Source organism: Passer domesticus, chromosome 6 (assembly GCF_036417665.1).
Source record: "Passer domesticus isolate bPasDom1 chromosome 6, bPasDom1.hap1, whole genome shotgun sequence".
In the NCBI taxonomy this organism is placed as follows: Eukaryota; Metazoa; Chordata; class Aves; order Passeriformes; family Passeridae; genus Passer; species Passer domesticus.
The window spans coordinates 27540392-27567394 of record NC_087479.1 but is presented as its reverse complement, the minus strand read 5'-3'; the positions used below and the strand labels follow the sequence as shown (position 1 = coordinate 27567394).

The 27003-nt window shown below is 36.7% G+C and overlaps 1 protein-coding gene and 1 long non-coding RNA gene across 9 annotated transcripts in view; one reads left to right on the top strand and one right to left on the bottom strand.

Annotated features, from left to right (window-relative positions):
* LOC135302958 (uncharacterized) overlaps positions 1 to 22068 on the bottom strand; it is a 68039-nt gene extending 45971 nt beyond the window's left edge. Inside the window, exons 1-2 of the long non-coding RNA XR_010364501.1 lie at positions 21935 to 22068; positions 9543 to 9697 (exon numbers count right to left, since the gene is read on the bottom strand). This is a non-coding gene — a long non-coding RNA (uncharacterized LOC135302958). The remainder of the gene's footprint in view (positions 1 to 9542; positions 9698 to 21934) is intronic.
* Positions 1 to 22387, top strand: part of LOC135302957 (uncharacterized) — a 93734-nt gene extending 71347 nt beyond the window's left edge. For 2 of the 8 annotated variants that reach the window (XR_010364493.1, XR_010364495.1), the window contains 2 exons: positions 236 to 7496; positions 18649 to 21955. The gene's annotated coding sequence lies outside the window, so the exon portion shown is untranslated. Of the gene's footprint in view, positions 1 to 235; positions 7497 to 18648; positions 21956 to 22095 lie in introns of those variants that run through there. The other 6 variants (XR_010364497.1, XR_010364496.1, XR_010364494.1 and 3 more) reach the window with 6 other exon arrangements.
* Positions 22388 to 27003: the final 4616 nt, after the last annotated feature.

Genomic DNA, 27003 nt, shown 5'->3' with positions numbered 1-27003 from the left:
AATACCTGGCTGCCTTACAGCAGTTGAAATCTGATTAAGGAAATAACAACATGAAACTATATAAAATCCTGGTGAAAGTGTGAGCAAGGACAATGACACATATTTCAGCTTGCACCAATACTTATTTTGGCTCAGAACAACAACAGAAAATATTGATCAGACTGCTACATGTTAGATCAGTGTACAAGAATGAAAATTTCTTCCCCAAAACCCCACACTGTTTTTATTGTTTCAGCTCTTTGACTCTTGCTGACTTGAATTCAAGTCCCAAATGGACTTCTGATCAGCAGGGTAGCTGATTTCGGAATACAGAGAGAGAGAAAATGTGTAAAGTTCGTGAAATACTCCACAAGCTCCAGCTTGCAAACCTCACAGAGATTGCAGCCCATCCTGCTCAAAAGCTCTCACCTAATACAACAGGCTGTAAGTTGTGAAGAAATGTGTTTAAGTATAAATAGTCTCTACTGGCTTCAGGAAGTAAAACTGTTCCCTTAGTTTAGTCAAGTATTGCTTGCTGGGGAAGCTGAGAGGCCAATGTCCTAGGCTCACCAGTGATTTCTCCCTGTAAAATGGAAGTTAGCAATAATTGTGTGTATAATATTGTCTATTAGGTGGTGCATAAGGGCTTGCATTGTATGTACATACTGTAATTGTATAGAAAACATTACAGAGTGAGCCTGCTTTTAGCTTGATGCCTCATACAGTGGTAATTAAGGAGAACAGTCTTTTGATTTGCTACTATTTGCAGTTCTGCAGGAAAACTAGGTTTAGGCTATCTTGTGCTGTGCATTGTTGCCATGTTTAATCTTCTGATTCTCTAGGAACAATTACATGCGACACCTACAGGGAATTTAATTCCTCTGCTCCTGCCTCTATGGCAATTGTAATTATGGTGCAGTACTATTTGGGGGAGGGGGGGGAAGGGGGAAAAAAAATTTGTGTTTTTTAGAATATAGCACTGAATAATACCAAGATTAGATTTATACAACAATATAGTTCCAAGAATTAGCTTCCAGAATTAACCCTGTGTTTCTTTTCATGACAGGCCAGACAAAATAAAAGCAATTGGTTATTGGAAATATTCTCATGTAAAGCTTTCCATTCAAGCCTATCAAATGCATGTATCCTCCCAACATATGTGGGAGTTATCACAGCTCCTTTTTTTCCCCCTCCTTCTCCAGCTGAGGAAACTAAGGCACAGAAATGTTCTGCCTGATTTGTCTTTATGAAAAATCCAAAGGAGAGCAAATTAGTATGTGAGAAATTTTGAATTTCTAGCATTTCCAAGCTTCTTTTTCTTTTAGTGGATGCAGCTTTGAAGGAAACATAATGGGCAAAATACATGGCTTTTTAAGCTATAAAACCTTAAAAAAGTCTGTGAAATTAAACAAAGTAAATGAAAAAATGTTGCTGTGCACTATTCTGCGGATAAATCCTGTTGAGCAGAATTGAAGATGTCATTGTCTGAATCACACTGTATGATCCCAACCAAAGCAAGTCGTAGACAGGGTTATGCTATTGCGTTCTTAAGGAAATTTTAAAGAGAATCCAAAAAGCAATAGCGTATTAGAACTTCTTTTGTTCCTTATAAAAAAAGGAGAAAAAATTATCTCTGCTTCATTTGCAGTAAGGCCTTTTGATTTCTTTTATCATTGTGATGATTTTCTGAACTCATCTTGATGGCAATTCAGTTAGAAATTAAACTGTCATCAAGAAGTCCTCCAGTGTCTTCACAAGTTAACATTCTTGGAAGAGTGGTGTACAGATTAAATCAGGACAAATGCTCAATGGAATAGGGCCCGTTCTGGCTAAAGAACTCATTTAATAATAATGCAGAGGCTTATTTGTCTTAAATAAATACTAATCAGGCAGAAGTGAAATGCACTCACAATTCTCCATGAGCTACCTGTTCACCTTCAGCACCTGCCATAGTCCCCCCTACATGAAACACAACATGGGCAAGGCTGACCTATAGATGGCAAAAAGCTAAGCCATGCCTTTGATATATTTATACTGTACAAGAAATAGAGGTTTAAGATAACTACTAGGTTTTTCTCTTTGCAGTCTATCCAACATAAGTTTAGTCATGCCAGAGAAAGTACAATGCTATAATTGCCTGTATGAATCTTGGTAGACAATGTGCTGCAGAAGTGAAGGTGCACAGTACATACCCTTGCAGCTCTGCTGCTGTGATTAACCTGAGAAATTTTCATGAAAAAGAAAGTAACTAAGAGAAATGTGTTTTCTTCAGATAATTATCAACTTCTTTTGATACTGACATCAACAGAACTGACAAGATCTCTTTGAACATCAAGATTACCTTTCTGTGCATTCTTTCTTATTAAAAGAAAAAATACCTACATTGACATTTAAAGCTTTTTCCAATTTTCTTCTTAAAAAAGCAAAGGAGTTGATAGAAGACCTTTTTCTAGGCCAAAGGGAATAAATCTCATACAAGAGCCATCTAATTTTTTCCACACAATCCTTTTTTTTAATTTTCTGTCAATTATGAATGCAGCTAGTCTTTTCACTGAATACTAGTTCCATGCGTATCCATATCCATTCTCCCCACCGTGTATTATGTTGCAAAATACTTCTGGACTGGTACAAGACAGGTCAAGTTTTCCATTCAGAAAACAATCTGTGTGTTCACAGCCAATGTGATGATCTCCTTGAGAAGTCAGCACATGGAAACTGTCATTTGAAGACCTGCATTTTGCCACCATCTGGCCAAACAACACTGAATAAGTCACTTGCAGTCTTTGTTCTTTGAATGTCTCATTTATTAAGCTATTATCAGCCAATATTTTCAGAATTTTTTGTGCTCCTGCAGTACATTTGAAGTAATTTTTATCTTTACTATGCCTTAAAACCATTTTTTGGCCTTGTTTTCTCCAAATGTAAATATCTAGCCTTCAATCTAGCCTGAACTGCATGCTTTGTTTTGTAATATGAACAGTGCAGGCACAGTGCAAAAGAGAAGAGACTCCAAACAGTGAATCTGAATGCACTTTTAAACATACTTTCCCATTGCAGATATTTACAAATGAAACCCTGTGATGCAGCATTTAATTCCCACGAGAAGTGTTATTCTCATTATATCTTCTGTCCGTATACAAGCTTCTGCTGTGTTACTTGTATTGCCATTTTCGGCAGGGACTCAGAAGAGAGAAAGGATAGGAACTCAGACAGAATTACTAAACTGAAACACAAAGATAATGAACTCTAATGCAACAGGACAGCAAATTAAAAGACTGGGAAGTTGTTAGCCCATGCAAAAATAGGAAGAAAAAGAGCTTTATTCCATACTTTTGAAGCATTCTTCAAAGCTCAGAGAGCCTACTAAACGAAGCAGTCCAGCTAATCTGCCTAGAGCTCCTCAGTTTGGCTCTCTTTACAAAAGAAATCCAAGCAGACATTTTTAAGAGCAATTATTTTTTTATGAAAAGGAAATAACTAAGACCTAGAAAGGCACATTAGGGGCTAGAAGACACACCAATCAGGAAATGGTTTAAGATGCCCATTCAGCTCAATTTGTTTTAAAGTATTTCAAACCTCCTGAATACAGCAAATTCTACAAATAACCAAGTGGCTGGGAGACATAGTGCATACTGCCAAACAGATTTAAATGCAAAACCAAGACTCCTGTTTCCCAAAGCTGTGGAGGGTGATTATAAAATTGTCTAGTCTTAAAGCAAAATTAGGCTCTCTGTGTCTTGGTTTGTTTCTCTGTATTTCCCTATCAGAGCCCTAATGTTCTCCTTCTGTGGAAATATATCCACAAAAGAACAAACTTACATAGAAAATTGGTAGTTCCAAAAATGGCATGGATTTGGCAAAATTGTGCCCTGGTTCACAACATTACCAGACAGAAGTATTCAAGCACTATAAAACACCTTCTGTCCTTTGCTTTGGGATCAGAATTTAAAACACTTAAAATTATGCATTTAATAACACATTTTAGAATTTTATTTGCTTTTCATTTTGAAAATCTTGCAAAAATCTATATAATACATTAATTTTGTTTTAGAAACACAAAGTCCATGAATTTGTCTTTTTATTAAAAAAAAATCCTTAGATTCCCTCTCTAGCCAAATAATTTTAGCAGCTGAAACATACAGAGATGCACCATGTATCAAAAGACTGAAAAAAGCTGGAAGATCACAGTATTGGATCCATTGGCTGCACTTCAATTTTATTGTTCCAGAAGTTTATGGGTATTGTCACATGAAAGGTTACAAACCTATAATACTGACTCTTCAAGTAACTGCCATTCTAAAAATGTTCTGACACTTACCTGGGATTAGGGGAATTTTCTTTTTATTCTGGAAAAAAATAAGTTCTCTAAATCTCTTAGTCTCGATAGGAACTTAAGAAGTAAAAGAAATGAAGGCAATGTTTCCAGATTTTTGTAGGGAAGTCAGATACTCAGCTGTGTCTGCAGGTTATGGAAAGCTACGACATAATCTTTCTGCAGAATGAGAGTCCTTTGCAAGGCTTGCAAGACAGAATAATACAGAATATTTCTAACAAGAGTATTGATTGCAAAAGCACATTTTCTTTCCTCTTACCCACATTTCTGATTTTAAAGGCCTACACAATAATGGTGAAGTATATGAAGCTTAAAACCCAGCAAAAGCTGCACAAGGAATCTCTGATGTCTGATCAAAGGCGAGCTATTTGAGAAATTTCATGAGCAACTGCAACTACTTGAAAGATAAACTGAAACCATCTATTGAGAGATGACATGTGAAATAATGTCTTTTAACTAAAAAATAATAAATGGGCATTAAGGCAGAATATGAATATAGTTAAATGGCAAATATCAGGTTTGTTTCTAAGACAAGGAAACAATTCCAGAGATTTTCAGCAAAGAAGAACTGAGTGACACACAATAGAAGCAGTCAGCTTCCACATTTCAGCACAAGTTGCATCACATAATGCAAGGAACAGCAGGAATGTATTAATAAGCATGTAACTACAAGACAAAGATGTTGTGATGACTGCAGTTGTGCAGAAAAATATTCTTTATTGGATTTCATAAAAATGTACAAAAGTTATTTTTCAGATCACATATTTGTGATATTGTAAGCAAATTAATATCAAAGATGGTTCAGGAAATATGATGATCTAGTGGAAAAATATATGAATTGTGTCTCTTTTATATGTCAGTTGCAAATTTTATACGAATCTTGCAAATTCACAGTGGCACTTTTCTAGAATACTGTTCATCCTTCCAACTGTGAGACAAAAGTCTCTGAATGTAAAACCCAAAGTGGGTTCTCATTATCTGAAAGAAAACCGCTTTAACTAGCTTAATGACATCTAAAATTAGGATATGTGGAATATCTATAATACTGAAAAGCTTGTGAAACACCTGTATTATTATGTAAGATTTCATAACCATTCAGACTAAATAAAAGGTGACCATGGCTGAAATCTCAATCATGTGGCCAGATTATCAATGTTTACCACAATAAAGTAAAATATTCAAAAAGTGTTATGGAGTAAGAACTCCCAGGAAGTGAACATGTATCTTTACACAGAATAGCTGCAAGCAAAGATAAGGGAATAAGCTTTCCACCCCAACAGGTAGAACACAGTTACCAGACATGGGTGTGAAAACAGAACTACAGCAAGGATGATAATTACATGTAGAAGAAAAGTGGTGACTTTAACCTTTGAAAGTAATGGTGAAGTGATTCATTCCATGGTCATGATAGCTATTCTTGCAGAACTGTATGGTCATACTCATTCCTGAGGAACAGTCCAGAAAAAAGCACCAAAGCTAAAGGAAGCTAAAGCTAATTATGTTTACAGTTATGTCAGGATAGTCAAAATACTACAGCCTATGTTCCTAAACTGACAAATTGTTACCTAATCACTAATAGCAAGAGTCATGGCACACACAGCCAAGATGTGCTATGATAGAAGCCTAGATGAATTACATGTTTGGATTCAATATTTAAACCCTATGAACAAATGTACAATGGAACAGAGAATCACTGTGGCTACAAATTCGCCTGTCTCCTGGATAGATATTGAAGTGATTTTATTGGGTATTTCTTGCTATTTTTATTCAGCATTATATTTAGGTTTCATAACCTAAACAGTTAGGTTATGAAACCTTGAAGTAAGTGGCAAGCAGAATGAAGTCTCAACTTAAATGTTCAATTAGTTTTATCTAAGCATTAAAATAATTTACTGGAATATACTTTCATTTGAGCCAGATTTTTTATATATTTGCCATTATCATTTCTTATCCTTCAAATAATGTTTCAAGAAAAATGTTTATAAAACCTCATTTTGTTCTGCTAACCCTGCAAACTAAATATGTTTCATTTATTTTTAAATTAAGTGAAAATTAGCCAGGTGTGATAGATAAGTTTTCTATACACAGGTCTAAATATTGACAAAAGGAGACGTGTCACTGGAAAAATCATCAGTCTAGCAATTATCACGTTAGCATGTTAAGTGGAAAAAGATGTGAAACTTCCAAATGTGTCAATACAGATTATTTCATTTCCACCAGCTATCAGCTATACTGTGAACATCAGTGCCTTAGTGTCTATTCAGCAACAAGTCAGTTTTTGCAAGAAAATATCTTAACGTGCCATGAAGAATTGTCAAATCTCTGGCAAAATTATGCACATCCCCTTGAGAAATGGTCTGCCAAGCAAATATTAGACATTTCTAGAAGGACAGACATTACAGGGATAGAGCCAGAGGCCATGAACTGGAACAACCTGTCAGCAAGACCTATCTTTCTCACAGACATGGCAATGATTTTCAGGCCCAAATGTGAGAGAACAGGGAACAGAGGAGAAGGAGCTGGTCACCAACCTTTTCTACTGCTGCTGTCCATCAAAAAATGTTTCAAGAAGTTAAATTAAGGGGCATTGATTAATGAGCCACAGACAAAGCAAGGAAGATAGAATAATGATCCTTGTAGCTGAACAGAGTGCATTTAAAACGCATATTTTTCTTAACAACGCAAATAATTACTTGCAAGAGCCCTGAGTACACTAGTGCCTAAACCAGTGTTTAAGTTTTAAATCTTTATCTTGTCTATAATAGCACTGATAATTTCATATCAGCTTATGAGGGCCACAGCTCACAGAATTCATTGTCTTGGAGGGAGGACTTAGAGACTCAACCCTGTGAGAAATAACAGCATGAAAAAAGGACACTTGAGCTGAATAACACTTTCTTGCAAGCATCCTGTAAGGTTGCAAGATGTTGGATCTTGAAAAAAAAACTCTCAATTTTGAGTGGCCTTGAAGAGGTCCTAGCTGGCAAATGTTATCCCAATTTTTAAGAAAATAAAGAAAGAGGAGCCCAGAAACTACAGGCCTATCAGTCTCATTCAGTGCCTGGTATGGTTATGGAAAAATTATCCTGTAGCCATTGAAAAACACCTGAAAGACAAAACAGTCACTAATCACAGCTTCATGAGAAGTTCCTGTTCATCAAACCTGATTGCCTTTTATGACAAGGTAACCCACCTAGTTGATCATGGGAAGCCAGTTGAAGTAATCCTTTTGGATTTCAGTAAAGCTTTGATACTGTCTCTCACAGGATCCTTCTGGACAAAATGTCCAGCTCACAGATGGATAAACACGGCATGGGATGGGTGAGAAACTGGGTCATGGGTCAGACACAAAGAGCGAATGGGGTGACATCAGGCTGGTGGCCTGTCACTAGTGGGGTTCCATAGGGCTCCATCCTCAGCCCTGTGCTTTTCAACATCTTCATTAGTGACTTGGATGCAGGACTGGAAGGGATACAGAGCAAGTATGACATTGATACAAAACTGGGAGGAGCTGTTGACTCCCTTGAAGGCAGGGAGGCCCTGCACAGGGCCACCATTCTGCTAAGGTAAGCAGAATGGGCAGTGCTTCAAGCACAGTCTGGGGACATCTATAGAGAGAACAGCACCATTTTCAGTGACATTGGGCCAGACCATTACTGAATTACTCCAAGCCACAAGTTGGCTTTGTATGGGTAGTTTTGTAAAGAGCTACAGTACACCAGTATAGTTTTCTGGCTGAATTATGTCCCACATTTGCAAACTCTCAAGGAGACCATCTAGAATGCATGTGAGCAAGATAGAATTTGTGATGTAGTTTAATCACAGAAATCCAGTTACTGAAGTGCTGATCTTGCTTACAACAGCATTCATTGTACCATGGTCTAATAGACCTTTTTAAGTGAAGAACAGTATACTAATTTCATTTGTACTTCTTTTTCCTTAGAAGCATTGTTATCCAATATTTTAAGCCTCTTTTGCATTAGAAGAGTATTATGCAGGCTGCTGGTGTGATAGTCCAAGCATTATTTATATTTAAAACTATTTTTTCCAAGGACATAAATCTGTATTTGTTAAGCCTTAATAAGCACTATCTTTTTTATGAAAATCTACTACTTTCCCATCTATTTCCTTCAAAAATTTACTAATCTTTGACTTCTAAGCAAGAATTCTCAAATGCATAAAACACTGACAGATTATTGTCATACAAATATCATAATGTTTATGTAAAATGCCTCAATGAACAAATAGAGGTTTTGTCATTTTAATTGCAAACAGTTTGTACGGTATTAAATTTAAGATATTGCAATCATCCCATTCTTCTCTTTTTCAATGTCCTGAGGAGTCAGTGACTTGAAATCTCCTTTAGCATTGATTTCAAGATAAAATTTCAGTAGCCAACAAGAAAGATATTTTAGTATTTCCTTTTTATCTTTTTTATTCTCCCTTGGTGCTCAGCATCAAGCAAGATTTGGCCCCAAGTTGTGGAGATTTTAGGCAATAGCTTCCCCATGCTTAAATTTTAAAAGTAGTTGCCATAGCAACTGCCAGACACAGCATATGGTGTGTCTGTTACCTCCAAGATAACAGAGCAAGTTCTAAAGAATTTTCTTTACAATATGTTATGAACCTTTGTACTTTTTACAATTTTTCAGAGTGCAGTATAAGGTACTGTTGTTCCCTGACATTCTCTTCAAGTTGAATGCTCATTTTGTAATTCTCTCTTTCATATTAGGGAAATATTTCCCTCTCTTACTTGTATTTTTATTCACCCAATATTCAGCAAAACAAAAAATAATAAGGTGGGGAAAAGGAGACATTTGTTAAGTTTTATCTCAAGATTCTACTTAGTTTTGCTACAGTGTTCCCTTTCCTTCACAGCAACAATCCAAAAGCAAAAATACAGAAAAGGCAGAAATCTTGTTTAAAATTTTCTACTATAGGTTCTAGGCATGCAGACATTTTGCAGAGCTCTACACAGCCTTCAACCCTTTGACTCCCATATCTGTCCAGCTTCTCATCTGTAATGAAGAATTAATATATGTGCAAAGTGGCCTCAAACAGGAGGAACTCAGAAACACACCTGTCACCTCTTGCTTGCTAGGTAGTACATATCCCTAGTGTAGCAAAGACTTATGTCCAGACCCCTTTCCAAAGTGTTTTTTCCCTGCTGTGTGTAGCTCCTAAAGAGCAAAACCTCTAGGACAGCTTTGTGGGTGGAATGACTACCTACCTTCCTCCACACACCAAGAAGATGCCTCTGTCCAGCAGAGCTCACAGAAGTTCAGCCTTTCAGTGCTTGCCTTGCTTTGCAGAATCATGCGCAGATTTGAGACATAAGGGTAATAGGCCTTTATTCCTCCTTCTGCACCTCTGTGGTTGTATAGGCTGAGACAGGATTAAAAGAATAGTTACTAGGATACATAATAATGTTCTGCTCTATAATTTTCTGTCCCCCGAGTCCTTCATTCTGACAACTTTCTGCAATTCAGGCACCTTCTGCAAAAATCTTCTAAAAAATTAAAAAATAAAACTGCACCAAAACAGGACGTAAGAGTGCACATTTAATTCTCCCCCTGAGGAGAAGCTAAGAAAGGGAATGAACTATTCATTATACACTTAGCTTAATGCACAACTACAAGATGGTGACTACTACTCTGTATGAAGACACAAGATAGTGTAAGAACAGAATAAAATGTTTTACAGGGACCTTTGCATGCTTGTGGGGTTTTTTTTTCCCTTTATTTACTCTTCTTTTACCATGCTTACTTCTCAAGAAACGGGTAGTCATTCAGTAATTGGAACTGCATGTTGTTACCTTCAAGAAATACTTGGTCAAATGTCTTGCAGAGAAATACTTTTATTAATTTACAAGTTGCATGGTTCAATACAGCAACTATTAGTGTATATGTATGTTTTTAAATCCTCTTTTGCTGCCTGGTCAAGGGGAGAAAGTGTCTAAAGAGCATAGCAGCAGGTACTATTTCTGGACATTAGCTTTCAGTGTAGCTTTCAGCAAAGGCTGAATGATCTTACTGTGGAAAAAAAAAAAAAGAAAAAAAAAGAAGACATTTTTCTGCTGCAAAGAGTGGCAGATTTTTTTTTTTCTTTTTTTCCTAGTAATAGCAGTTAAAATTAACTAATAACCATAGTTACAGGAAAAGCAATGGTAGGAACTTCAGGTTTTAGCTGCTAAATGGCATGTAACAGAGAAAGGTCAGGTGTGTTTCACCTCATCTTGATCATGTATTATCAATTTATTATTCTGGAGCATTTAGGAGAATAAAATTACTCCTGGTGACCTGATTGATAAAAAGATGGTGAGAAAATATGATAAATATGTTTAATTAATTAATATTATAAATATGTTTACTATTAATTAATATGTTTGATTAATTAATTAATGTTTCATTAAATATGTTCGTTATTTTTTAATGTTTTATTTATTGTATGTTATATAAAAATCACTTTTAAATTAAAATTTAAAATAATTTCAAATCATAATTAAATGAAAACACTCTAATGTAGGAAGACATAGTTGTCACCACCATGCCCCACTTTTATTTGTGCTGTAGGCAGTATCAGAGTACATAGGCAGAATATTGGTTAAAGTCACTTCATACCCATGAATGCCATGTTTCTCTTGAATTTCAGTTTCATGGGTTCTTATGGCTTACTTTTCCTTGCCAGCTCATGGATGGCATTAGTTGTTGCATTGGACATACCCTTGATATTAAGGGCATTAAGGTCTCCACATGTTCCTAAGGGAACAGTTAATGTCTCATTCACTTCCTTCTTCTGAAACCACTTCCTTCCACTTAATCCTGAATTTTTCTAGTTCTGCTCTTAACAAGCAGCCATCTCCATGGGCACTGGTGGTGTGTACCAGCCAGCCACCAGGCCACCCATTGTACAAGGAGGGCCGGAAAGAGGTGGGTTCCTTCAGTCCTACGAAGAATAACCAAAGGGGAGATCTTAATGATCTTGCTGTCTTTGACTTCTTACTAGGAGGAAAAACAGAGCCAAACTCCTTCTATTGGGCACAGTTACAGCCCCATTCATGCTACAGTTGGTACATGAATTGCAACATGGGAAATTTCAGCTAGATCACAGGAAAAATGCTTTCATTATAGTCAAACAGTGGAGCGGGTTGCCCAGAAAAGTTGTGGCATTGCCACCACCCAAAGCTCAATCAGGCGAGATACTGAGTAACCTACTTAAGTTGATCCTGCTTTGAGTGGAGCCAGATGACCTCAAAAATTCTCTTCCATCCTAAATTATGTGATGATTCTGTGATTCTATTCAGTTCAGGAAAGCTCAGCAGGCAGTGTTTACAACTGAAAGAACTTCCCTAATTGAAAATATGAATATGCCTGGCAGTTATAAGTGAAAGGGTGTGATTTATCCAAGGTAGTTTGTGCCACAGAGGGAGAGGTTGGTATTTTTCACTTTTGGATGGCTTTTTTAGTTTATTACCATAGAGTATGTTGAATTTAGTAAAGTTATTCACGATGAAAACACAAATAGCAGAGAATCAGCTCCTAAACACGAATGCACCAAAAATAAAATATCTGAAAAGCTTCCTTTCAGCATGGCTTATTCTATTTCAGGAAACACAGAACCCAATAAGATATATACCAAGCCCCTCTGTAATTAACTGTAAATGAAGTATATCGCTACAGTGTATTAGTAACTCCATATAAACATATTTTCCTCCTGAATGGTTATAAACAGGCACACCATAACCTCATTTTTAGCTTTTTTCCACATCATAAATTCATTTTTCTCTTTGAAAAATGTCACTTTCTTTCCAGCAGGTTAGTCCCAGGAGGTCTGGTAACTACAATTACTCCATTTAAATATTCCACAGATCTGTCAAGACTCAAAAGAATTCTGTAGTGTCAGTTTAAATATAAATATATATAATTCTAGTTAATAATCATCACTTCAAGTCTGTTATGAAAACTGTATTACTCATTCAGAGTGTGTGTGATGTTGTGTATGTATGCAGCATTTGTTGCAGCATTTTCTTTGATTTAATTGTTAAAACCAACCATGCTAATGACAACACATCAATGACCTCATGCAGAAAAAAAGCATTGTTTTTAACAAGGTTAACTGGTCTATAAGTATTTTTTACTAATTACTTAAGGAAAAAGCACCAAAAATTTAGTAGCTTTTCACACAGAGTATATGCTATTGTAAAGGCAAATACCAGCAAAACATATTTGATGCTTTGAATTTCTACAATATTTCCATCTGAAGAAAATACTTTCATTTGCCAGTTACCAGCACTTTTTTTTCTTTATGGGGTAGAGTGGTTTGGAGAAGTTGACAATTTTCTGCTACCTTATAAATAGCCTGAAACACTACACATTTAAAAGACGACCTCCTTAATGGCTTCAAAACAAAAACTGTTATGTTGATCAAAAATGTAAAACAGTATAATTTCTTAAAGTCTAATGTGTTCATTGGATCTCTATTTACTTAGCCTGCTAGAATAGCCCTTGCAATACAGGTAGAAATGTAGCTCTTTTTACAACAAAAGTTTCAGTGTAGCAGAATGAATATGCCCTTATGCCCATCAAACTAATACCAATAAATAGCATTTTGAAGCTTTTAATCACCATGACAACCCACCTCGGATTCTTCAATAAAATGCCACAAACATACTGATTTATGCACACCTACCATGTGTTCATAAATATCACCAGTGTTGTGCATCTTAAAAACATATAATGCCATTGATGTCTTTCTCTTGGAAAACTCATCAATCAGCACTACAGCTAAAACTTTATCTGTATCCTTCTATTTATATTAAGTGTTGAGTAAACAGTTCAGTTAAATAAAAAGACAAATCAGAGATACAGACAAATTATGTCTCAAACATTTAAGGACATTCCTCAAGTTTGAAAATCATTGGAAAAAATACCTGATATCTAAATAAAGGGGAGGAATTACTTCAAATGTTTACAAAACAGAATTAGAATTCACATGATAGAACTCTTCAAAGTACTTTTTCTGTCTCAGAAAGGAAATAGTTTGCTTAAATAATATAAGCAGAGTATTTACTAAGCTGTGTGAGTAAGGATCTAATTATTGATATGAGTCACATTCTGATGTAAATGCTGCTTATGCTAATGCTGGAAAAATCATGAAAAATGTTCAAAAAAACTGTCCCAAGACCAAAATTCAATTAATTCAAACCACTCTGGGAAATGGGATGTTACAGACATCTACCTATGTAAAGAAAACAAATACCCACTGCCACTTACCCAGCACTCACAAAATTCACCAATTACAGTCCACTGTCTTCCATGTTTGCAGGACTGGTGCAGCTGTGCTACCATACCTGCCAGGGGGAGCTTAGTATTGTCACAAACCAAAGGACAATATGCTCAGGACTGCAGGCAGGCCTGCCACACTTGTCCATGCATGGCCTGAATGGCTCACCATACAGCCACCACCACACCTCCCACAGCCTCTGCCCCTGCCCCAGCCCTCTGGAGCCTCCACTCCAGAACATTTTGCCATCATTTCCACATAGCCTGTTTTAACAATCTCTCATATCTATAGCTGACTCAACCACACAGACTTTATTAGCTGTGGTTAATTGAACGTATTTCGAGTACAATTTGTATCTGTTAAGCCATTTTGCCAAGGTAATAGCTGACAAACTGGGCGGATTGTCTTCGCTTCTCTCAGGGGGTGTCAAAGGGTAGCCTACCATCAGCATCAATTTTGGGAAAAGCAATTTTCTACACACAACAAAGACAAGAACCAACAAAAAAAAGAAAGAGTCAGACATCAGCCTTCTCTCTGGCACCCCAGGCCATCCCCTACTTTGTCATGAGTCTTCTTATCACAAGACCTTTTATCCCAATTTGTATGGTCAGTCACAGCAGATGACATGAAGAACCTCTGAATCTTTGTGCCAGTCTGGAAGCACAACAGATAAATTCAGATGAGACATCTCGGAAATACCGCCAAGTACTTTTTGGGATAGACATGAACAAAAATTCTTAGCATTCTCCTCTTCTCTGATCCTTTCTACCATTCCTTCACTGAACTCTACTACAGAACAATACCATACATCCATTTGTAGGAGGAAAAAAGGCCACTTGAGCATACCTGCATTTGCATGGTATTTCACAGGACCTGAAGGGCTTAGGGCATGTTGAAGACCTACAGCATGCATGTGAATGGCTTGGTCCCTAGAAGAGTCTCAGAAAGCATCATGGATGCAGGCTGGTTGATTCCTGTACTTCACCAAAAAACACATAACAGAACAGTGCTTCAGAAAATGTGAGGGAGCAGGGCAGTAGGGTCTCTTTGCAGTTTTGGTGTAACCCATGCTTCACTATCTGTCTACTCTGCAGACAACCTCAGCAGTAATCGATCAGATATGTTAACTCTGCCCTATTCACTTAAGATTAGCTGTGAACTCTGTAATAAAAGTGCTAGTTTTAATATCAGCACAAAATCCTACTTTTTCTCTACATGTCCATCTAAAAATAAAAGCTTCCTGCAACCAAGTACATCCTATAAAGTAGCAATACTAACAACACTATCTGTCCCAAAACCCTCTAGTTTTTCCACCTCTCTTCCTATGACTCTATCATAGTGAAGACATATCGTGCATTCTAAGATGGCATTGCATTACACTATCAAAGAAAGGTAACTGTCTTAAGTTTCATGGATAAATGCCAAATTATGTTTATTTTCAGATTTCAGTACATGAAGTCTGCAGTAATTTCATTGCAAGCTAACAAAATGAGTCTGTCGAGATGTATTCCTCAAAAATTTGTTGTTCTTTCTGTAACTTCTTCATATAATACTTTCCATGCTTAAGAAATTGCAAAATGAGAAAGACACTCATCTGCCTTTTAATTAGCCATTTATGCTCAGTCTAAACCTGTCAAAAGGACAGAATGCATGAAAAGCCACAATTTTATATTTTCCTTAAAGAAGACTTTCAATATTTTTACATACTAAAAACTTCCATGGTGATGGGGTTATGTATAAGAGTTTACAAGACTAAATGAAACATTACTACAAAAAGATATCTTGAAATTATTTGTCTTCTAGCCTTTGCTGACTAGCCAGTTGCATCACTTCAAAGCTTTCACTACCCTCCTTCCATTAAAATTACAATATAAGTTACCAAAAGGCAATGCATAATATATATAATATATATAATCACCTTTTGTGTATGTTGAATACCACATGCAGTATTAAAATACTAATGCATTGCTATACTATCTGTTTAGATTGAAAATCTAAATTTCCTACTTAAGAGTTTCCCTGAAAATGCTTTATTTCATAAACCAGTGCTGATGATGCCAAAAGGGCTCGGCTACATTATTTAGGTACTCATTACTCAAACACAACAAAAGGTAAGAGTTATCTATTACCTGTAGACAGCCCAAGGCTGGAGAGCTAGAGCCACCACTAGAGCATGAATCTTTGTAGAACATAAACGAATAGAGATTAACCTTATTGTTTTCTCAATATTTCTTTAAGGCACTATTATAATAAAATTAAAAAGACAGTGAGCTGGAATTCTCATGGCACCTGAATATAGCTGGAGTATATTGAGAAAGTCACAAGTTCAGAGACACTAACTCTTATTAATCATAGTTATTTTTTACTTTATAGCAACTACATTGGTAACAACTTCATTTTAGATAAAAAACTTTCACTGCTTCCTATGTTTCTAAAGGAAATCTAATATAGGGATCACAGGTTTTATATGGATTCAGCAGAGCTTTTGAGCTGTCAAGACTCAATCCAGGCTGTTAGAAGATTTAGCGAGGCAACTCATAGAAAAATAAGCACCTTCCTCCTACTGAATGAGTTTAAGTTTTAAACCAATACTTCACTTAAAAAAAAAAAAGTTTTATCTGCTCATTTTATGACTACTGCATCACACAGTTGATTCTCAAGTCCAAAATACCACTTGTCTAGAATCCTAATGACATTTACAGGGCCTACAATTAAATAAACAAAAGATACTTTACCATCTCACAGTGTCTTGTCCCTGTAAAAATTACATACTGCACTTCTACAGAAATGTATCTTTTCTTCTGTTTAGTTTATTAGACACAGAGAAGAAGTTTTAGGTATCTTTTTATGTCTTGTAGTGCTAGTCTCTAAACTATATGCAAGTACTTTCAATGAAAAGAGAAAAAACTATAGTGGGAATAGCTTTATTGTCATATTTTTACTAGTGGGTGTGAGAAGTGATTTAACTTACAGGTACTGATTATTTAATTGTATTGATATAGAGCATAGAGCCTACCACGACTAGTGAATCATTCAGACTGACAAGAGGAGGTGTAAAAACTCTTACTGCTTCTATTCTGCCACATCCTGCCACCTTTACAAAAGAAAAAGCTTTATTCACAAGTGGGGGTTAGTAAGCCATTAAAGTTCTTGATAGCAGCTATGAATGCGTAAAACAAACACGTCAAAACCATACAGTATAGTTCTGTAATTGATTGGATAATGATTATCCCAAGAGATGACTATATCATTAGATGCACAATATAGCTGACTCTGAGCCTACATATGGTTTAAAAATAATCTTTGTAAACTTTACAAAATTAAGCTTATATGGTATATTCCATTTAATTTGTTAGTGTGTAACCTTTATTCAACATAGTTTTATAAACACAATTACTTGTTTAGATGTGAAAAGATACCACAAACTATTAAAGTATTTGCTACATTGAATGTAGCAAATGTATGAAAGAATTTGTTCCTTATATTTTTAAGCCTATAGCCCTGTGGCAGTAGTTGATTAAGAGAACACGAATATAGTCTGAAAAATAATTGTGTTTTTGACAATACTTAAGCAAAAATGAACCTGAGCCAGCAGTGCCCTGGCAGCCAGGAGGGCCAGCCCTGTCCTGGGGTGCCTCAGGCACAGCATGGCCAGCCAGGCAAGGGAGGGCATTGTCCTGCTCTGCTCTGCACTGGGGCAGCCTCACCTCGAGTGCTGGGGGCAGTTTTGGGTGCTGCAAAATAAGAAGGATGCAAAGCTGTTAGAAATTGTCCAAAGGAGGGCAGCAGAGATGGTGAAGGGCCTGGAGGGGAAGCCGTGTGAGGAGCAGCTGGAGGCACTTGGTCTGTTCAGCCTGGAGAAAAGGAGACTGAGGGGAGACCTCACTGCAGTTACAGTGTGAGGGAAAAGAGGGAAAGAGGGGGCAGCCACTGATCTCTTCTCTGTGGTGACAGTGACAGGACTGAGGGAATGGCCTCAAGCTGTGCCAAAAGAGGCTGGATATTAGGGAAAGGTTCTTCACCCAGAAGGAGGTTGGGCCCTGGAAGAGGCTCCCCAGGGATGTAAATGGTTGCAGCACCAGCCTGACAGAGCTCAAGAAGAGTTTGAACAATGCTCTCAGGAACATGGTCTTGGGGCTGTCCTGTGCAGGGCCAGGAGCTGGACTTGATGATCCTTGTAGGTCCATTTCCACTCAGGATTTTCTATGATTCTATAAAAAAAATTATTAGCAGAATTTAGATAAATCCTCAGTCCTGCTTTCAGCAACAAAAATAGAAAAAGCTACCTATAGATAAGTTTGAATATGACTGTCAGGTTTTAGAAATATAACAAAGCATAGGTTTGGAATTTAAATGTCTGGTTTTCTTTTCTTCCTCATCAGTTCTATGTTTTTCACTAAATTCAAGATGCTGAAAAGTAAGGGATTCAGATAAATCACTTAATTTCTTTTCAGTACCTCTTTACAATGAGGATAATTTTTTAAAAAATATGTAAACTATCTGCTTTCTTAAAAACTAAAAATTTTGACTTTTTTTACAGCAAGGAACATATTTTAAAATCATACTTTTCTCATTGTTCTTCCTATTGTAATTTAAATAACACATATCTTTCTGTTTGTGTGGGGTTTTCACTATATATTATACATATCCAAAATTTTTATCTTCTCTTTCAGTATCATTAATTTTTCCTTTATTAGTATAAATTAATATTCTTGGAAGTTGGGTAAAAGTAATCCAGTGAAGGCATTAACTAATTTGTCTAGTAACAGAAACATTAATTGTAATGTGAAAATTTTTATTCATATTATGTTTTTCCTTGCTATTATCAGAAGAAACAAAATAAGGTAAGAACAGTATTAGATAAGATTCAGTGCTGGTAAGAGTTCTGAGCTAGTGACCATATTCACTAGGAGCTGAAAGAGTTTCTGTTAAGTACTATCGTGTATTTGTTTTCCAAGAAATTGTTTCTTCAACAAATTACTGAAAATCTGCCTGTTACTAGTAGTCAAATATTGAAGGGAAATCTGACCTCCTTTTTTCATTTTGTATGACAGACAACCACAATGAGTCTGACTGCAGGACACAAACACCAGAAAATGAAGTTGAGAATCCTGCACAGATTGTGTTGTGTATCCTGCACAGATTTGTAGATAACACATGGTAATGTCCCATCAGAAGAAAGCTGGAACATCTGGATAACACTTTAGTGAAAACAAGTTTTATTTTAGAGAATAAAAGTGAATGACAAGGAAGTTAGACCGTACTAAGTAACGCAACATGAAAAAAATATTGCAATAATCCTGGTCTAAGGTGAAGTTTGCAGGTCCAAACAGAATAATCTTTGTGCTTGTAAATTTAGCACAGCTTACTCTTAACAACTGGCATTTCATGATTGCTGATGACATCCAAGCTGCTTTTCAGAACAATGCATAACAGTCTTTTTAGTTAAACACGAACTAAAAATTATGTCTGGCAATTCACCCTACTTATCAATTTCTAATTAATAAAAAGGATGAAACCACTAGAATTGAACTTACCCTGTGAAATGACAGGATGGAGGAGAATCATAAGAACAACTTAGAGACATGAATGGGGAAAGTAAGCACTGATACAGGATGTTGTAAGACCGATAAAGAATTCTATTAAGATATTGTTATTCAGCATCAAATTGTAAAAAATCTTTTTACATGAAGTGAAAAATCATAGAATTTTAAAGTTCAAAGAACAGATAATGCAATTACAACAGGATACAGGTGAGCTACTTAAATTATCATATTCCACTTAACTCAGTGATCATAATAATTTTGCAACTCTATTATCTTGAGCTATGAAGAATAATTTAGAAAATCATTGACTCCATCTAGTGGTAATTTTCTGTAATTTTTCACTTGCAACTGCTTCAGTAGAGAAATCAATTCCAAACCTTCATATTAATTTGTTACAAGTCAAGACACAACAACAGCAGCAAACAATCAAGAAAATTAGCCCACATCTCTTGCAAGAACAGTGCTCAAAATATTCTGCAAAGAAAGTCACATCATTTTTCATACATTATAGTTTAGAAAGCTGAGATGGAGGGAAATGAGACAATTTTAGCCAGAGGCAGAATATGGACGAGAGCCTCAGCCTCCCCAGCCACAAGGCTGTCCCTCAGAGAACCAGGATGACAGAGGCAATTTTTCTCCTTGGATATCTTTGCCTCAGATTACTGGTAGACTACTGGTGGCTGGTACTCTGAATGAAGTAAAAAGGAATTAAATGAAGTTGTATTTTTCCTTTTCATAACTTAAAGGAGGGAGGCATATCGCTGCAGCCACCACATTAGCCATTACAAGTAACCATGTTTGCAGGCTGCTGAGGCAATACAAAGAATCAGACCTCAGAATATGTTCTGCTTACTCAGCCCCCACAATGTACAATTCAATCAAAGTGGCAGCATGGCATGAAAAAGTTTACACTGCAACTCTCTGATGATCTACCTTATTCCAGAAAATAAAAAAAAAACACAACACACACACAAACACACAAAACTCAAAATAAACAAACAAACAGAACCATATAATGGATCAAGTCTCCAAGGCAATAAGTGCATTTTTTAAAAAACATTTTTCAAACTGTAACTTTTCAAAAATTTTTCAAAAGCATTTAACCTAGATGAAGTAATTTTGGATAATCTTTTATAGATTATATAACTACTATATCTTATATAGTTTATATAACTACTAAAATGAAAGTCTGATAGAGAAGTTTAAGATGTGGAAAGCCACATGTTTATTCAGGGTCATTGAAAGAAAAATTAAGTCCATAATGATCAGAATCTAAGGAACTATAGAGAAAAGCGATTTTAACATTGTGAAGTTTTGGGGCTTTGGGGAAATGTGGACATCAAAAAAGTTAATTTTTATTCCTGATTTTACAAGAATACTTGTAAATTGTAGCAATATAATAGACCTCAGAAAGGAGACACAGTATTCATATCCAGAGCTTCCATAACAGGGCAATAAAAATGTCACTGTTCTAGTCTATTAAAATTAAATACATAACACTCTTCCCAATTAATAATTTGGAAAGCTATCAATAAATTTTGAACTGGTCCACAGCTATGAGGAAAATATCAACTACTGATAGGAATAAGCATCATTCCATAAGAAGGATGATTGGAGTTGAGCTCTAGCTTGAGCTGATTAACTCTACCTTGTCAGTCACAGTCTGCACAGCCGAAAGAACTATGACACTGAGTGAGGGATTAACACTATCGTGAAATGGGCTTTCAGAGCTAAAATTTGAATGTTGAAACTATTCACTGGTGAAATTACCCAAAGATTATTTTGAGGAAGTAAACTTGGCAAGCACAGTGCTATCCTAAAAGCAGTATAAACAGTACATGTCAATAAAGAAGCTTAGCTCCCCTCTGCTGGCTTTAGTCAACCACAGTTGATTCACAGAATTTCTACAGCTAAACCCCATCCCACTCAAACCCATCTTCTCTTTGACAAGAGTACTAGTGAAAAAAACACTGGATTGAAGAAATTCTTAGCTGCTAACACTTGTTCTCCCAAGCCACTATGTCCAGTATACTGCTTCCAGGACAGAGTAGAAGGATTCTACATGCTGTCCTTATCAACACCTATGGATGAACAGAGCATCTTTAAGTAATTCCCTAGACAATTGAGAGTGACTCCATAGCTAGTCACTTTAAAAATGCTGGAATTTCGTAGAATAGTTATCTTTCACATATGATTACCAAAACAGAAAATTAGAGGAAAAGTTCTTTTCAAATTTTCAAGTAATGGAGATACAGGGTGACTTCAGATCTTAATAAGAGCTAAATGCAGCCTAAGAGATGTGTCAGTTAGAATATATTACATCCTCTACAGCATCCGATTAATATTTTGGTATCCATACATAAGATGTAGATCAACAAAAGAAATGCAGTGCTTGAAACAAATACAGCAAGTGTATTTTTCATTGTAAGTGATGCAGCAGAGTTGTAAGTAACATAGTTAATGTATTAAAAATTGCAGTCACAGGTATTGGTACTTTTCTATTTCCCTTTTAAATTATACCATAGAGATGATCCCCAGTGCACAGTTCTGATACTGTGGTCTTGTAGCTGCATATCAGAACCTTCTTCTCCTGTTACAACCATACCTTAGAGAAAAGAAAAATGTCTGAGCAGACTTTTTAATAGGAATAATTTTCCATGCCTCTAGTTTAAAAGCAATCCATTTTATAATAAAATTATTTATTTGTAACTGTTTGTACTTTTAAAAAGAATAAAGGCTGTTTCCCTTGACAGTCATTCAATAAAAGAATGTTTTCCAGGACTTAAGTACTCACCTGCTATTTTTAATCTTTTGTCTAGCCAATTTTCAGATCCTGGGCAATTCGCAGAATGTGAGAAGTCTGGAAAATCGTGGATCGTAGTAGTGAATTTCTGCAATGAGATAACACTTATGAGACAACATCTGAATCTAAATTATTTCTGTTCTCCAAAACAGGTCTTCCTCAAGAGGAAGAATTCCTAGAGGATAGTAAAATAAACACAGAATGCTTATGTAAGGGCACCACAGCCTAAGTCGGGTACAGAATATATCATCATCATTAAAACCATCAAGATTTCAGGTCATCTAGCCATTTCAGAGCTGAGAATTTAACTTCATCTCAGCCCTTGAGAAGAAGTAATAGAGAGGTTTATGATCAAATTTCCTTTCTGTGTAAATTCAGAATAAATCATTGGTAACAAATACAAAAATCAGGACTCAGACTCATTTGTCACCAGCAAATGATGCTTCCTTGGCTGTTTTTACTTCAACTGATATTTTCCTTACATCTATCCATGAACTTCATAAGACCAGTGCATAGGTCTTTCCCCCACAGAACTCTTAATTGCAGCATCAAAAGGTAGGTGTTGTGATCTCCCTGATACCTTCCTGCTTTTCACTTGTGGCTTGCTCCTGGCTACATGACAGGTACCCACCAAAGCTGCTCTCTCACTCTACTCCCCTTTGCAACTGGACAGGGGAGGGAAAAATCTACAATAAAAGGTTCATGAGTTGAGATAAGGACAGGGCAAGATCACTCACCCAACACCATCACAGGCAAAACAGACTTGACTTGGGGATATTAATTGAATTTAGTACAAGTCAGAGCAGAGAAGGATAATGAGAATAAAACAAATCTTAAAAATGCTTTGCCCCCTGCCTTCCCTCCTTACTCAGGGTTCTATCTCCTGCCCTCCCCACACTCCCTGCCATGACCCAGGGAGACAGGGAATAGGGGTTTTGGTCAATTCCTGCCACTGCTCAGGGAGAGGAGTCCTTTCCCTACTCCAGCATGGGGTTCCTCCCACGGGAAACAGTTCTCCACAAACTTCTCCAGTATGAGTCCTTCCCACAGGCTACAGTTCTTCACGAACTGCTCCAACGTGGGGTTCCTCCCACGGGGTGCACTCCTTCAAGAACAGTGTGCTCCAGCATGGATATGGATCCCCCACAGGGTCACAAGTCCTAACAGGAAAGCTGCTCCAGCGTGGGCTCCTCTTGATGCTGGCATCTCAAGAGTCACAAAAAAAGTTAACAATCTGCCCAGAGAGTTACAGGGAATGAGAAGGGGTTATGAAATAGGGTCCTGCCTTATTCTTGCAAAAGGTGGAATATGTAAAAATTTTCTTAAGAAAGGATGTTCTTTGATGTTTGATCTTTGCATACTTTCAAGCCTAATCAACAACAAAGATTTAATCTGTGAAATAGATAGCAGCCAAAAGAAAGCTCTAAGTAATGTCCAGGTGTTAGAAAGGTAAATTACTTATTCGCCTTGTTGAGGTTTAGGGCTTGACAGGATCTAGTGATCTCATACCTAAAGGGAGGTTAAACAGAATTTGGGAAGAAGGGTAAACCACAAAGAATTCATAATTTATGGGCCACAAGGACATTTGGCAGAACATCCAAGATAAGGAAGAAACTAATAAAACCAACTCAGCAACTGTGCTGAATCAGCTCCAACTGAGTAAAACGTAACTCCATAATTCCAGCAGGGGGAATTCTGCAGCCACCAACTCACAGACCACCAAACCTGGAAACCACTGACTCAAGAGAAAGACTGAGTATGCAGACTAATTAGCATGAGAAGACAAGAGAATCATTAACCGATAGAAGATAGAATATTAATAAGAGAACCATGTCATTTATAGCTAATAAACAATAATGCCTTTGGCTGGGAATATAGATAAATTGTAAAGTTTTGATAGTTGGTGTGCTTGATTTGTGGAAACCTCCATCTTGCACCCTGCACAGAATAAACAATGTCTGCTTTCTAAACGAGACTGGGCCTCTGTTTGGAGAGCTCCTAAAACTGGCAACACTCCCTCCACAGGTCTGCAGGCCCCTGCCAGACTGCTGAAGTGCAGACTTCCAAAGGATTCACTCTTCTCTTGGGCATCCACCTGCTTCAGTGTGGGTCTCTTCCATAGGCTGAAGAAGGATCTCTGCATTTTTGTGGTCCTCCATGGACTGTAGGAGCACAGCCTGACTCACTGTAGTCTTCACCACGGGCTGCAGGGGAATCTCAGCTCTAGCAGCTGGAACACCTCCTGTCCCACCTTCTCCACTGACCTCAGTGTCTGCTGAGTCGTTCCTCTCACATTTTCTCACTGCTTTTCTTAGGCCAAGAGATGTGTTACATCTGCACAATAACCTTTTTCCTTCTTAAACATGTTATCACAGAGGTGTTACTGCCATTGCTGATAGACTCGGCCTTGGCCAGCAGCAGGTCCATCCTGGAGCTGACTGGCATTGGCTCTGCAGGACATGGGGAAACTTCTCACAGCTTCTCACAGAAGCCACCCCTGTAGCCACCCCCAGCCCCCCAAACCTGGCCACGAAAACCCCATACACACTGAAGTAAAATACATCAGCAGAGCAATCATTGAGGCCATCAACATTTTTCTTCTGCTTTTGTCAGAATCCAGTACTAAGCTTTTGTGGTGAAATTTCTATATTAGCATACAATGTTTTTTAAAAGAGATTAATTGTTACAAATCAACAAAGTTGCAAACAGACACTCTGGATCTTGGAGCTGGGATATTCATTCATATGTAATTCAAAGGTATTTGTGCTGCACAGGACAATTACACCCTCAGGGTACACCAGTGGTTTCATGTGGGAGTGGACATATATTTCTCTCTTGTCTGGGTCTGATGCAACAAAATGTTTGCAGGGTACACTGAAGGAAGAATCACCATTGCCTGAGAAGGCAAAATTAGCATCTTGATTGTCACAGTTAAACACAAATCTCCTAAAAAAACCCGTGTATTTTAAAAAATCCAACAATTCATTTTTGTAAGGGCAGATTCCTTTCCAGATTTGTCCTTGTATCTGAAAAAACCATGAATGATATTCAGGGCATCATTATGAAAGTAAAATATAATGTAATTGACTGGGTATTAGGTAAAAGGAATTTAGAGTCAATTCTGAATGATGGCTCTCAATGACAATTCAGGGGTATGTTTCCAAATGCTTCCATGCTTTCCAAAATCTGGGTCTCTTTCTGACATTTTCATTGAAGAGCAGCATAAGCCCTAGACTATTAAGAAAGAAAAACTAGTATTAATCACCTCTTAAGTAAGGCTGTCCATAAGATTTTGGCAGAAGTAATGTGCAGACATTACTTTCTGTCTGCAGACAGACAGAAACCTTCCAATTAAAAAAAAAATCATCTAACATGCATTTTTAAGTGATTTTAAGGTTTGAATTTTGTTTGATTGCTGTGTCCACTGACTGCTCCCTCATCTGAGTTTTCATGGATTGGTAAATGTAAACTGTTTTGCTCCACTCTTGTTTAATTATTACTGGACAAATAAGCTGGCCACAGTCTATCCAACTGAAAAACTTTGGTTCAGCAGATTTCACCTAAGTTTGCTCAATTCTGCTTATTTATAAAACCTATAAGATTTCCACAATAAATTAAACAGAAAATACCAGCCGTTAAAGAAACAACCCCTGTCCACCTTTAAAATAAATATTTATATAAATGCTTAAAGAAAATGTTTTCTATTCTACTTTACCTTTATAAGTAAGATTCTTGCCTGAGGTGGATTAGGAATTTCATAAGCAAGGCTACTTATCTTACAAATTATGTTAAATATTTGTATGCTCAAACAAGCATCTCAAGAAACATTAACCTATTTTAAAGGTTTAAGAAACACTGGAAGTCATCAGCATTCAGAGAACTAAGTGGCAGTAAAATTTCAAAACCTTTTCCCAACTATTTTCCCTATAGCTACTTATCATGCAAAAACGGATACAATTTCATTTTGGAATATTTTATAAATGTCTGAATCAAAAGCGTTTCATCAGCATTACCAATAATCTATTCTACAAAATGCTTTCTGCAAGGCAAGTATTAGCTGATATGTAAATACAGCTTTAAAACATAAAACACAACATGAACTATTGAAGTAAAACAGCACACTCACATCGACAGACTAGAGTTTGATAATTTGGATTGAGAGAAATGGAAGTTTTTCTGACACTTACAGGATGAAATAGGAAAAACTTTTTATCTTTTTTAACTGAACTTATAATCTCAAGAAACTATCAAGTTAAAAAAACAGAGATATATAAACTATAGCTGGTCATCACAAGTGGAAAGATAATTTTAAAGTGCTTTGTGAGCTTCAGAAGAAAAGAATAAGTCCATGATTTTAAAAAAAAAATTACACATATATATATATATATATATATATATATATATATAAATTTTAAGGTAACCTGGACATCTTTCTTTTAAAAACAATTAAAGAATAAGGACTTTATCAGTTATCATGTTAATTTTATTGTTATATAACCATGCAAACCAAGTATAACATGCTACCATCATGTGTATATCCTAAAAACTTTATAAGTTATGACATGACTACTAAGCATCTCCATATGTGGCTTGGAGTTTTAGACAGCTGGCCATACTTCAGATGTTTAGAGGATGCACTGCTTGTCAGAGTTTTACATAAATATAGAAAAAAAAAAAGCTGGAACTTCCTAACTGATGAGGGGGGAAGATGATCACATATTTGTCAGGAAAGAACAAAGTCACTATGGGGTATTTTAGGGTAGCAAAAGGCGTTATGGGATGTTTAGGGGAACGGGTGTGACGAAGGCATATTATAGGTGAAGAAGCACAGGAAAATAGAGAGGCAGTGGGACAATGGGGCCAGTTGAGTGAAAACAAGCTGCAGGTCCCCACACCTGCCGAACCAACTACAGATTCCAGACAAGCTCTCTGCTCCGCCACTGCCTGCAGCTAGAGAACTTCCAGCCGGGGCAAGGGATCTCGGATCTAGCTTGGGGATGGGCACAGACTCCGGGCTCTACAGCCAAGTTACCGGGGGGAATAAAGGTGTGGAGCAGCTA